General features: G+C 33.7%; 3 long non-coding RNA genes across 11 annotated transcripts; 1 reads left to right on the top strand and 2 right to left on the bottom strand.

The window, feature by feature from the left end:
• Positions 1 to 1,323: 1,323 nt before the first annotated feature.
• LOC107069379 (uncharacterized) lies at positions 1,324 to 3,605 on the bottom strand. The gene is made up of 2 exons (XR_016175800.1): positions 3,492 to 3,605; positions 1,324 to 3,233 (listed from the first exon to the last, which is right to left on the bottom strand). It is a non-coding gene; the product is annotated as an uncharacterized LOC107069379 (long non-coding RNA).
• A 578-nt stretch (positions 3,606 to 4,183) lies between these two features.
• On the top strand, positions 4,184 to 8,999 carry LOC149033268 (uncharacterized). 6 transcript variants are annotated; one of them, XR_016175791.1, is made up of 9 exons: positions 4,184 to 4,328; positions 4,425 to 4,578; positions 4,733 to 4,968; positions 5,043 to 6,589; positions 6,668 to 6,754; positions 6,859 to 6,945; positions 7,025 to 7,100; positions 7,209 to 7,731; positions 8,232 to 8,999. It is a non-coding gene; the product is annotated as an uncharacterized LOC149033268 (long non-coding RNA). The 6 variants fall into 6 exon arrangements; XR_016175792.1 differs by having other exon boundaries at positions 7,025 to 7,731; positions 8,387 to 8,999; XR_016175789.1 differs by having other exon boundaries at positions 7,025 to 7,731.
• LOC149033267 (uncharacterized) lies at positions 8,293 to 9,798 on the bottom strand. Of its 4 annotated transcripts, none has more exons than XR_016175797.1 (3): positions 9,225 to 9,769; positions 8,698 to 9,078; positions 8,293 to 8,657 (listed from the first exon to the last, which is right to left on the bottom strand). It is a non-coding gene; the product is annotated as an uncharacterized LOC149033267 (long non-coding RNA). The 4 variants fall into 4 exon arrangements; XR_016175799.1 differs by having other exon boundaries at positions 8,293 to 8,788; positions 8,867 to 9,078; positions 9,225 to 9,757; XR_016175795.1 differs by having other exon boundaries at positions 8,293 to 9,078; positions 9,225 to 9,798.
• Between the last annotated feature and the right edge of the window lie 2,197 nt (positions 9,799 to 11,995).

Genomic DNA, 11,995 nt, shown 5'->3' with positions numbered 1-11,995 from the left:
AATTTGTCAATTACTATATTAGGGAAATTTAACAATTTTTCTGACATATAAAATTCCATCGCGTAATCTTACAAGTATTATTCTGCATATTTTGTATGCAATATCATAATAATATTGTAAAACAAAAAAAAAACAAAAAAAAAACAAAAAAACAAATTAACAATTTCACTAGTAGTTATTTTGATAAATGAAAAATGTTCTATGTAAACAAAGAAAGAAAATTGTTTAGCTTAAGAATATTATTTTAAACTAAAAAAAAGGATACGAGTCCTTTGGAGAAATCAACTCAGGTACACTTAATAAAAGCACGTAGGGTCTGTACGACGCGCGAAAAGATACTGCTGCCTGTTATTCTCTCTCTCCTCTTCGACTTCTCTAACTGATCTTGCTTCGAGTTCCCTTGCAATTCCTCTCCTACCTCTATGCTCCTCGAACTCGAATTACACCAGAACGACTTGGTACTTTTTCTTCTTATTATTCTTCATCACGATCGTCTTTACTCTTTTCAAACGATTGCAACGACTAAGCTATAGGGACACTTAACAATTTCGATTTCTCTTTGACTTTTCTTCAAATTATTCGTGCATTTCGCAATGTTAAAAGTAATTTTTCAAAATCATCTTCATGATGAAAGCCCTATAGGATATAATGTTACAACGGAAACGAATGCTGTTATTCATTCGTGCGGTGCCATAAGTGAGAAATTTTTTCATTCGAGCCTTTTTACAAAACAGTCTAATTCATTCTACTTTTTAAATATTTGCAAATTTTATTATAGCACCTCTTGGTCTATATTCAATCTTTTATATTTAAAATCAATTTTCCGTTGACGTTGACTGTGTAAATTGTATCAAAGACACAGTCCCTTTGACCATTCATAGATGTCACTAGACCCACAAAAAGGTTCCAAGATCACTTGAACATAAACGTTGACTGAGCATAGATGTCACTATACTGTACTCTGTTTAATGTAATGTTTTAAAAATAAGCTACGTTCTTTTGCAGAGGAACAGAGAACATATGAATTTTATTGGCCACCAATATCACTGGAGGTGGGGCTAAAAATTGGAAAAGGTCAGACTCTCTTCGGAAGCAGCAGTCTTTTATCGCTGGCATCGCTTTATCTTGAATGTTATCGCTAATGGTTTCTTTTAGGTAAACGAAACCTTTTTACTCTTAATACACATCAGAAAGATCATAAGATTTTGTTTAACTAAAATTAAGATCGAACTTCAAACATTTAATAGAAAAATAAATAAATATAGAATGAAAAGGAAATGAATGTAAAAGAAAAGGAAATTAAAATGTCTAAAATTATAAGACTTATTATCTATAATATTTTTATTTTAAAATTGTTTTCATTCTAATGTAATTATTATATAGCTCTTGAGCAGTGGTAATTTCGAGAGTTACATTTTCCTGTATTGTAAACAAAAATATTTAATATAATATTAAAATAATTGTTAAATATTCAAAAGGAATACAAAATCGCACGTATCGCTCTATCACTCTTTCTCCCTGACACGTGCTCGCGCTCCCTCCCCTTATACGCCAAGTTTGCATACGTTTTCGCTGCTTAGCAACGCTGCGCCGAGGTTGCCTTTGTATGAGCTGCTTAGCAACGCTCCGACATAACGACATCACGCCACGCGCAGAACAATGTTCTGACGTAAACAACATCCTGCCACGCACCGAGCTTGAACTTTAACAAGCTGATAACATCTTGCAACGCGCTGAACCTTGCTCTGATGGAAGCAACACTCTGCGACGCGCTGAGCTTTCCTTTGTCAAGCGCTCTGTCACACTCACTCACGCACTCACACAATTATAACAAACCGGATGCTTCTACTCCCACCCTCGGCTATCGTGACGTCATACAACAAGCTTATGCTTGCTTCGCCACACGTGTATACACAAAACACACACAACAGTAGCTCGACGACAAAAAACGAACGGTGGTCGCCTCTCGTTCAGTCATCCTCACGCTAGACGCACGCATTCTGACAAAGCAACCATTCCTTATCTCTTTCTTTCCTACACATACACACGCACACATAACAGTCCTCACGCTAGACGCACGCATTCTAATAAAGCAATCATTATTTCTCTTTTTCTTTAACGCCTTTCAACACCCACATATATATGCTTGTTCCACACTCAGAAATTCATATATAAAACATAGTATAAAAGTATTTGCATAGAAAACAATGTCTCAGTATAAAGTTAAATTTAAAGGAAGACTATTTTCCGATATTATACTAGGTGCATTCAGTTAACAGTGTAAGGAAAACACTTATTACGTATCCGGCTAAGGATATCTGAATTCTTTGCGTAGCCGGTACCACTCGAAAAAAAATAGAAAACAAACACCTTTTATTTAACAAGTTAATAAATTACAATCCGTTTAAAACAATTCACACGCAATAATTAGATGAACTCCCTCCGCTGCTTCTTGAAAACTCTTAGACACTAAACCGCACGTAACGAATCGCTATTAAACTAAAACGCTAAACTGCTCGTATTGTATCGTCACTCACTGCACACTTTCACGCTTATTCACTCTCAAAATCGCTCGTTTAATATCCCTCAAATTCAACTTAATTCTATCGCTTAATCAGTAATCACACTTCTTTATCGCACGTATCGTTCTCCCTTTCCCTCTTTCTCTCTCGTAAACAAGAACTCTCTCGGCAACCAGCTTGCTTTGTTTTCACTCACTCGTAACGCTCTTACGTAGTAACGTGACGTCATACAACAAACTTGCTCTTGTCCTTCGCCACACACACACACACACATTTTTGTAACGGGCAAAGTATGATTTAGTTGTATGTAAAAAACCGTTGATGGTTACCATATCGACGCTCTGACGTAACAACATTACGCCACGAATAGAGCTTGCCTTTGTTTTGACACAAACACACAACTTAGTAGCCAGGAGTGAGGACCACGAATCAAAGCCAGAGAATAGGAAAAACTGTAGAGCTATATTCTGTCTCATTCTCTCGCAGGCTCAATCCTATATGTTTGTCTCTTTTTCTCCTCTTATTTAGTATCGCTTTCGTTTCATAGCCTCCTACCGTTCCGTTACGCAGCGGCCTACCGCTTCATTTTTTACAATTACCGTTACATTTTTCCAAATTACACCCATTCTAAAAAAGTTTTCACTTCAAAAATTTTCATATGAATATATTTCTCTGGTTTTTCAGATGACTGTCTTCAATTTGGTTGCGTACCTAAGACAGAAAATAGTATAATATTGTGCAATATTGCTTTAAGGGTCAAGCAACCGTGACCCACCCTACTAACTTTCCAAGAATACCCACGCTATGGACTTTTCAGAAATACCCTACCCCACGAACTTTTCAGAAATACTATACAGAAATACAGTTCGTAGGGTTTGTATTTCTGAAATGTTCGTAGGGTAGGGTATTTCTAAAAAGTTCGTATGGTAGAGTATTTCTGAAAAGTTCGTGGGGTAATAAAAAACAAACCTATATTAAACTGATTGATAAATTGATTCATTCCACAAGGGAGGTAAATAATTTGACTACAAGTGTCTACTCATTATTATCAAGATTGATAAGAAGAATCCAACAATACTGCAACTATGAAAGATTTTTAAATGAACTGTTCTTATTATACTTACATTTGGAAGAAACCATATGCAGCAATATTCTATCAGAAGATTAGTAGAAGGAATGCATCTTAGTTATCACAAATTAAGAAAACAAAAGGCAAATGCATTATATTAGAAAACTCTATTCTTGTACAAAATCTTTTACCAGGTTTATAAACGATAATCGAAGATATTATTGTTCTTTGACTGACAAGAAAAATGTATGTATTTATATAAATTAATATCTTCCTTGCAAATAAATCCATGTGAATTATTATGCGAATAGAATGCAGCTGTTCTGACTAAAAATAATCTAGACAATAATATGTTGGAGGCAAATATAATAATTTTGTTAAAAGAAGAGGTAAATATTATAATACTATTAAAATAAACTTACTTTTATCATGTAACAATTGATTTGTGGGTTGCATTTATTTTCAATCAATTAATAAAAACATATAGTGTGTGCGTTAACTATATTTTATTACCGACTGGTAAAATGTGTATCGCCACCTATCGGTACTAGATATTACTTCACTGTACCGACTAGTAAATTTAGGCTGCCATCTAGCGGAAGTAAATGTTACTATGTCTCACCGATTAGTAGAATATGTTTCGCCATCTAGACATAAGATAAAACATCACTAGGATAAAATCAAGATGGCTACCTGTCAAAGTACTTTAAATACCATAAATACAAGCTATGTGTAATGTAAAGTATTTAATTAAAAAAATCCATAGAGTGATGCAATAATCAAGTGAATAATATTTTTTATTTATAATAATTTGTTTCAAATTCTTTCTTTAGTGATCGCCAATTCTGGATGAAAATAATTAAATTGGATGTATTGCTGTGGGACAGTGTTATGTCATACCTTAAGAAAAATAATTTTCTTAATTAAATCCGAGAATACAGATGAATTCCAGACGTTCTTTTTATTAAATTATTATAACAAATACTAGTAAGTAAAGTATATATTTTGTTATACGAAATTCTACTAATTATTAAAATATATGGATTATTTTGTCTTTTAACTTTATGCATTATCTAAACATTTTCTCCCTGTTCAAACTTATTTTGGTACATATATAAACAACTTTTTAAAATATTTTTAGATCAGATCAGCATGCAGATCTATATTTTAAATTCCAATCCAAGAACGTTATACCCAAGAGAAGAGGAGTCCATTACACCATTGGATCAATGGATATATGTTTCATTTTCTTACGGCTAACGATTAGAAGATTTGTATTGATTATGTCATCCGAACAAGAGTTTTATTCTATAATATATGGTAAATAGAATGTAGGTGCACTAACAAAGAATAATCAAGAGAAGAATTTGTCAAAAGGTAAGCATTGCAATCTTGCATTTGTAAAAAACAAACCTATATCAAACTGATTGATAAACTGATTCATTTAACAGGATAGGTAAATAATTTGACTAGAAATGCCTACTCATTATTATCAAGATTGATAAGAAGAATCCAACAATACTGCAACTAACATTATTATATTAAACACTTATATGTCTATTTTGCACCCCACAATAATACACATGCACATACACAAAAAAGGATTTCTTGTATAAACTGTTGTGCTGCGACTTATCATCGTCGACTGTATCGACATATAATTTTATATAAATGAACGGGGTGATTAATTGGATCAAAGAAAATGTAAAATCAGAAAGGAATTTGCCTCGACTGTGTCTTTTATGTTACATCATCATCATCATCAGCAGCATCATCATTAATATATACTCTATATATACACATACATATTTCAATTCTCTTACGTGACCATAAGAGTATAATTTCATGAAAAATTAATTATTATATAACAAAATATTTCGATGCATGTACAATTATATGTAGTAGTAGTAATTCATGTTACAGTAATCGACTTTTATTAACTGAACAACAAAAAAAGTGACATATTTATGAATTATTTTTAAAAGATTACATAAACACACTTGCAAAATAAATATTGTTTCAGATAATAAAAGTACTATTATTATAATTATTATTAATTTTGTGGTTACGGATTAATGATAAAAAAACATTTCTTATTATTTGAATTTTCGCGGGCAACACATTGCTGAGGAAAAAATCAAGATGGCTGCCGTGTCGTGTACTACCACGTGCACTATTAAATATTTAATTAAAGAAATGCAATAGTGATGCAATCATAATCAAAAGAATAATATTTTGTATTTAGAATAATTCTTTTCATATTCTCTTCTCTTTTTAGTGATTAGTGATTGCCAATTCTGAATGAAAATACTTACAAATGGGATGTATTGGTGTGTGGTACAATAGTATTACGTCATAACCAAAGGAAAATAATTTTCTTTATTAAATCCGAGTATATATAGATGAATTCAGGATGTTCTCATTATATCAATTGATTTTAACAAATATTAGTTACTACTAAGGTAAATCTATATGTATTTTGTTATACGAAATTTTACTAATTATTAAAATATATGTGTGGATTAGTTTGTCTCTTAACTTTATGCATTATCTAAACATTTCTGTCCCTTTTCTTAGCAAAATAACTTTACATGCAATTCCATCACACCAACTCTCCACGCACAGCAATGACACCATTCAAAAGGAGAGACTCCACACGATCATGAGGGATTTTTAAACCATCACTTCAACTTTCCACGCAATCCTATGACTCCATCCATAACCAAATATCACATACAGTCATGAGGGTTTTTTTAACCATCACTTTAATTCTGCTGCACGCAATTCCAGTTTAATGCACTCTGTGTTCTTATTATACTTGCATTGCGAGAAAACAATATGTACATATTGTGTAATATTTTATCAAAAGAATACGAGAAGAAATGTATATCTTAGTTATCATCACAAGATATATGGATAACACACGTGGCAAATACATTATTATATTACCGACATTCAATTCAAGTCAAAACTTTTTATCAAGTTTTACGTACACACGGTAATAGAAGATAATACTTTTTTTTAATGGCTGATAAGAAAAATTGATGTATTTGTTAATAAATATCTTCTTTTGCAGGGAATTTCATTTCATTACTATTATTATGGAAAAAGAATATGCAGATGCTATTATTAAAAACTAATCTAGACAAAAATATGTAAAGAGGTAAATATTATAATACCATAAAAATACATTTATTTTGTTATCATATAGTATAAATGATTGGGATTTTATTAACTTTTTAATCAATTAATAAAAATGTTTATTAGGAAATTAGTCTTTTATCACCGACTGGTAAAGAGAATATGTATCGCCATCTAGCAGCGGTACTAGCTATTACTTCTTTGTACCGACTGGTAAAATTATGCGTTTATCATCAAATGATGGAAATATTTAATTCACTTACCGACAAGTACAATATGTTTCTTCATCTAGACGAAAGAAAATACATCGCGCTTGGACACAATCAAGATGGCCGCCTGCCGTGTCGTGTACTGCCACGTGCAATAAAGTTAAGTATTTAATTAACAAAAATTCAATAGTGATGCTTTAATTAAGTGAATAATATTGTTTTTATTTACAATAATAATTCAGTTCATATTCTATTCTTTTTTTTTAGTGATTAGTGCTCGGCAATTCAGCTTAAGAAGAAAACCATTGGACTTGATGTGTGATATCTTGTGAAGAAAAAAAACCATTGGACTTGATGTGTGATATCTTGTGAAGAAAAAAAAACCATTGGACTTGATGTGTGATATCTTGTAAAGAAAAAAAAACCATTGGACTTGATGTTAGATATCAATGTTTAAGAAGAAAACCATTGGATTTGTGTTTGTGATCTAAAATAGAAAACCATTGTACTTATTATTATTATTATTATGTTAAGTTAAAAGGAATATCATTGTACTTACTATTATTATGTAAATGTAAAAAGAATATTATTGCACTGTACAGGTGGACAGGTCGACAGGAAAAGTATACCATTGCACTTTAAAGGTTACTTGTCGACTTACAAAGTATACCATTGCACACTTTAGGTTACTTTGGATTACCACGTTTTGTGTCAAATTTTATTTCTTTTTTATCACCTATCCTATCATCCAAGCCATTTAATTTTCCTTTAATAAAATCAACCATTACATGTAAGTATTAATTATTGTAAATGTTACAAGTTAAGAAACTTATATGTTTTTTTGTCGTATAAGGTATTTTTTTTTTTATTTATAATGCATGAACATTTTAATAGAAATATTTTAGTAGACAATTGAATTTATTATTAACATATATACATTTTAGCATATTAATGAAATATTTTTGAAATAGAAAGTTTAGAATAGCATTGAATTTGAAGTTATGTTAATTGAAATAGAAAATCATTGCAGTTGTGGTTATGTCACTGTTTATACTTGCACTAGAAGCAAACCATATATAGAGTAGTAATATTTTATGAAAAGAATATTAGATAGAAAAAATGTTTCCTAGTTATCACAAATTAAGAAAAGAAATGATTAATTACATTCTAATGTTTGCAGTTCTTACTATATGTACTAAATTTATTAATGTACACTTATTTTATTGGGAATAGACTAAGAGCATAAAAATGTATATATTTGTATGAATTCATTTGTGTTTTTTTTTGTAGAAATACCATCATGTATTTTATAATGGAAATAGGATGTTGTTTAAAGAAGGAAGTATTATAATATTGTTTAATATACATTTATTTTTGTCATATAAAACGTGAATTAATATAATGTAATTAATTTTTGTATAAGTTTACATAAATTTTTACTTTAGTTACCGACTGGTAGAGAGAATATGTATCGCCATCTAGACGACGAAAGAAAACACATCTCTAGGACAAATTCAAGATGGCTACCTGCTGTCACATTGTGCTTTTGTGTAAAGTATTGTGTAGTAAAGTGTAAAGTATTTAATTAACAAAATTTCATACAGTGATTCATAATTAAGTGAATAATATTGTTTTTATTTATAATAATTCTTTTCTTATTCTCTTCTCTTTTTTTGCAGTGATCACCAAATCACCTTAAGAAGAAACCCATTGGACCTGATGTTTGATATCTTGTGAAGAAAAAAAACCATTGGACTTGACGTTTGATATTTCCTTAATAAGAAATCCATTTAACTTGGTGTTAGATATCTGCTTAAGAAGAAAACCATTGGATTTGTGTTTGTGATCTACAAAAGAAAACCATTGTACTTACTATTATTATTAGTATTATTATGTTAACTTAAGAAGAATATCATTGTACTTACTATTATTATGTAAATGTAAAAAGAATATTATTGCACTGTACAGGTGGACAGGTCGACAGGAAAAGTATACCATTGCACTTTAAAGAAGGTTACTTGTCGACTTACAAAGTATACCATTGCACACTTGAGGTTACTTTGGATTACCACGTTTCGTGTCAAATTTTATTTCTTTTTTTGTTACCTATCCTATCATCCAAGCCATTGAAATTTTCCTTTAATGAAATCAACCATTATATGTCATTATTAATATTTGTAAAATTTAATTATGAAACAAATTTATGTGTTTTTTGTCGTATAAGGAATTTTTTTTAATGCATGAACATTTTAATAGAGAATTGAATTTATTATAAACATAAACCTTTTAGAATATTAAATAATTATGTAATAACAACGTGAGTTGTACATATAATGAACGGAACGTGTTAATTTAATAACCATTGCACTAAAGGTTATGTAAAAAGTTAAATAGAAAACCATTGCACTTGAGAGAGAGGTTATATGTAATTAAAATAGCAAATCATTTCACTAAGTATGGATATGTTAGCATAAGAAAAATACCACTTTACTTGTAGATATATGTGTAATAACGTATATTGAAAATTATTAATTTTTTTAAGAGGCTATATCACGTTAGAAAGATAAAATTGGCACATGTGGTGGTTATGTTACTTTAAGAAGAAATAAATCATTGCACATAATAGATTTAACTATATTACAATAAATAGACGACCACTGCACATTAGTTTATAAAAGATTTTAAACAACAACATCAACAAGAATATTTGCACTTGTGTATATAATAAGATAGAATAAAAAAAAATAAAAGGCAATGTTTTCTTTAAAGTAAAGTAATGGATGTCATGCGAGATTGACAAGAGGGAGAAGCCATTACAACTTGATGTATGTCAGCTGTACAGTTCATTTGCATATATAATTACGAGATGGCGTCTTGAACTCGGTAGCGTTGGGCTTGCCGATTTAGTATAAAGGGAGGTGCAAAGCGCGTGGATTTCAACGCATCGGGGTGCGACCCCGACTCTGCAGAAGCAGAGTACTCCTGTGGCTGCGCTCGGGAGCAGGTTGCAATACACGCTTAGGCCTGAGCGATGTATTCAGCTTGCTCCTGAGAATGACAGCCTTTGGAAAATGGGATGATGAGGAGTAGTAGTAGTAGTTGCATGTAGTAGTAACTTGAAATAGTAGTAGTAGTAGTAGAAGCATGAAATAGTAGTAGTAGTAGAAGTATGAAATAGTAGAAGCATGAAATAATAGTAGTAGTAGTAGTAAAGAATTAGAATAAGAAAATTGGGGGTCTTCTAGTATTAGAGGGGGCCTGGTCTCTAGTTAATGGGGTGGCAATCAATCGTGAGGCCGTGCCTGTAGCCGATTTTACAGGTCAAGGTCATCGAAGGTCAAGGACATCCAGGGCAAGGTCGCGCGCGAGTTTCATTCATTATGTGGGTCAAGGTCACGCGCAAAGGTTCACTCATTATGTGTGTGTGCGTGTTAATATTCACGCGCGCGAGGGTTAAGTCAGTATGTGTGTATCAATTTATTTATTTATTTTTTTTTTTTTTATTGGGTTTATTAGGACTTTGTGTGTTTGTTTTTTTAGGGGTTTTTTCAGAGTTTGTGTATATGTTTTTTTGGGTATTTTAAAAGTTTGTGTATATGTTTTTTTGGGTTTTTTCAGAGTTTGTGTATATGTTTTTTTTGGTATTTTAAAAGTTTGTGTATATGTTTTTTTTGGTTTTTTCAGAGTTTGTGTATATGTTTTTTTGGGTATTTTAAGAGTTTGTGTATTTGTTTTTTTGTGGTTTTTTAAGAGTTTGTGTATATGTTTTTTTGGGTATTTTAAAAGTTTGTGTATATTTTTTTTTGGGTATTTTAAAAGTTTGTGTATAGGTTTTTAGGGGTTTTTTCAGAGTTTGTGAATATGTTTTTTTGGGTATTTTAAAAGTTTGTGTATATGTTTTTTTTGGTTTTTTCAGAGTTTGTGTATATGTTTTTTTGGGTATTTTAAGAGTTTGTGTATATGTTTTTTTGGGTTTTTTCAGAGTTTGAGTATATGTTTTTTTTGGGTTTTTTTCAGAGTTTGTGTATATGTTTTTTAGGGTTGCGTCAGGGTTGCGTCAGGGTTGCGTCAGGGTTGCGTCAGGGTTGCGTCAGGGTTGCGTCAGGGTTGCGTCAGGGTTGCGTCAGGGTTGCGTCAGGGTTGCGTCAGGGTTGCGTCAGGGTTGCGTCAGGGTTGCGTCAGGGTTGCGTCAGGGTTGCGTCAGGGTTGCGTCAGGGTTGCGTCAGGGTTGCGTCAGGGTTGCGTCAGGGTTGCGTCAGGGTTGCGTCAGGGTTGCGTCAGGGTTGCGTCAGGGTTGCGTCAGGGTTGCGTCAGGGTTGCGTCAGGGTTGCGTCAGGGTTGCGTCAGGGTTGCGTCAGGGTTGCGTCAGGGTTGCGTCAGGGTTGCGTCAGGGTTGCGTCAGGGTTGCGTCAGGGTTGCGTCAGGGTTGCGTCAGGGTTGCGTCAGGGTTGCGTCAGGGTTGCGTCAGGGTTGCGTCAGGGTTGCGTCAGGGTTGCGTCAGGGTTGCGTCAGGGTTGCGTCAGGGTTGCGTCAGGGTTGCGTCAGGGTTGCGTCAGGGTTGCGTCAGGGTTGCGTCAGGGTTGCGTCAGGGTTGCGTCAGGGTTGCGTCAGGGTTGCGTCAGGGTTGCGTCAGGGTTGCGTCAGGGTTGCGTCAGGGTTGCGTCAGGGTTGCGTCAGGGTTGCGTCAGGGTTGCGTCAGGGTTGCGTCAGGGTTGCGTCAGGGTTGCGTCAGGGTTGCGTCAGGGTTGCGTCAGGGTTGCGTCAGGGTTGCGTCAGGGTTGCGTCAGGGTTGCGTCAGGGTTGCGTCAGGGTTGCGTCAGGGTTGCGTCAGGGTTGCGTCAGGGTTGCGTCAGGGTTGCGTCAGGGTTGCGTCAGGGTTGCGTCAGGGTTGCGTCAGGGTTGCGTCAGGGTTGCGTCAGGGTTGCGTCAGGGTTGCGTCAGGGTTGCGTCAGGGTTGCGTCAGGGTTGCGTCAGGGTTGCGTCAGGGTTGCGTCAGGGTTGCGTCAGGGTTGCGTCAGGGTTGCGTCAGGGGTTGCGTCAGGGTTGCGTCAGGG

The sequence above is a fragment of the Polistes dominula genome, unplaced genomic scaffold (genome assembly GCF_049000335.1).
Source record: "Polistes dominula isolate Pdom_NZ unplaced genomic scaffold, Pdom_raw_medaka contig_49, whole genome shotgun sequence".
Classification (NCBI taxonomy): Eukaryota; Metazoa; Arthropoda; class Insecta; order Hymenoptera; family Vespidae; genus Polistes; species Polistes dominula.
The sequence above is the reverse complement of the archived record's forward strand: the minus strand, read 5'-3'. Positions and strand labels throughout refer to the sequence as shown.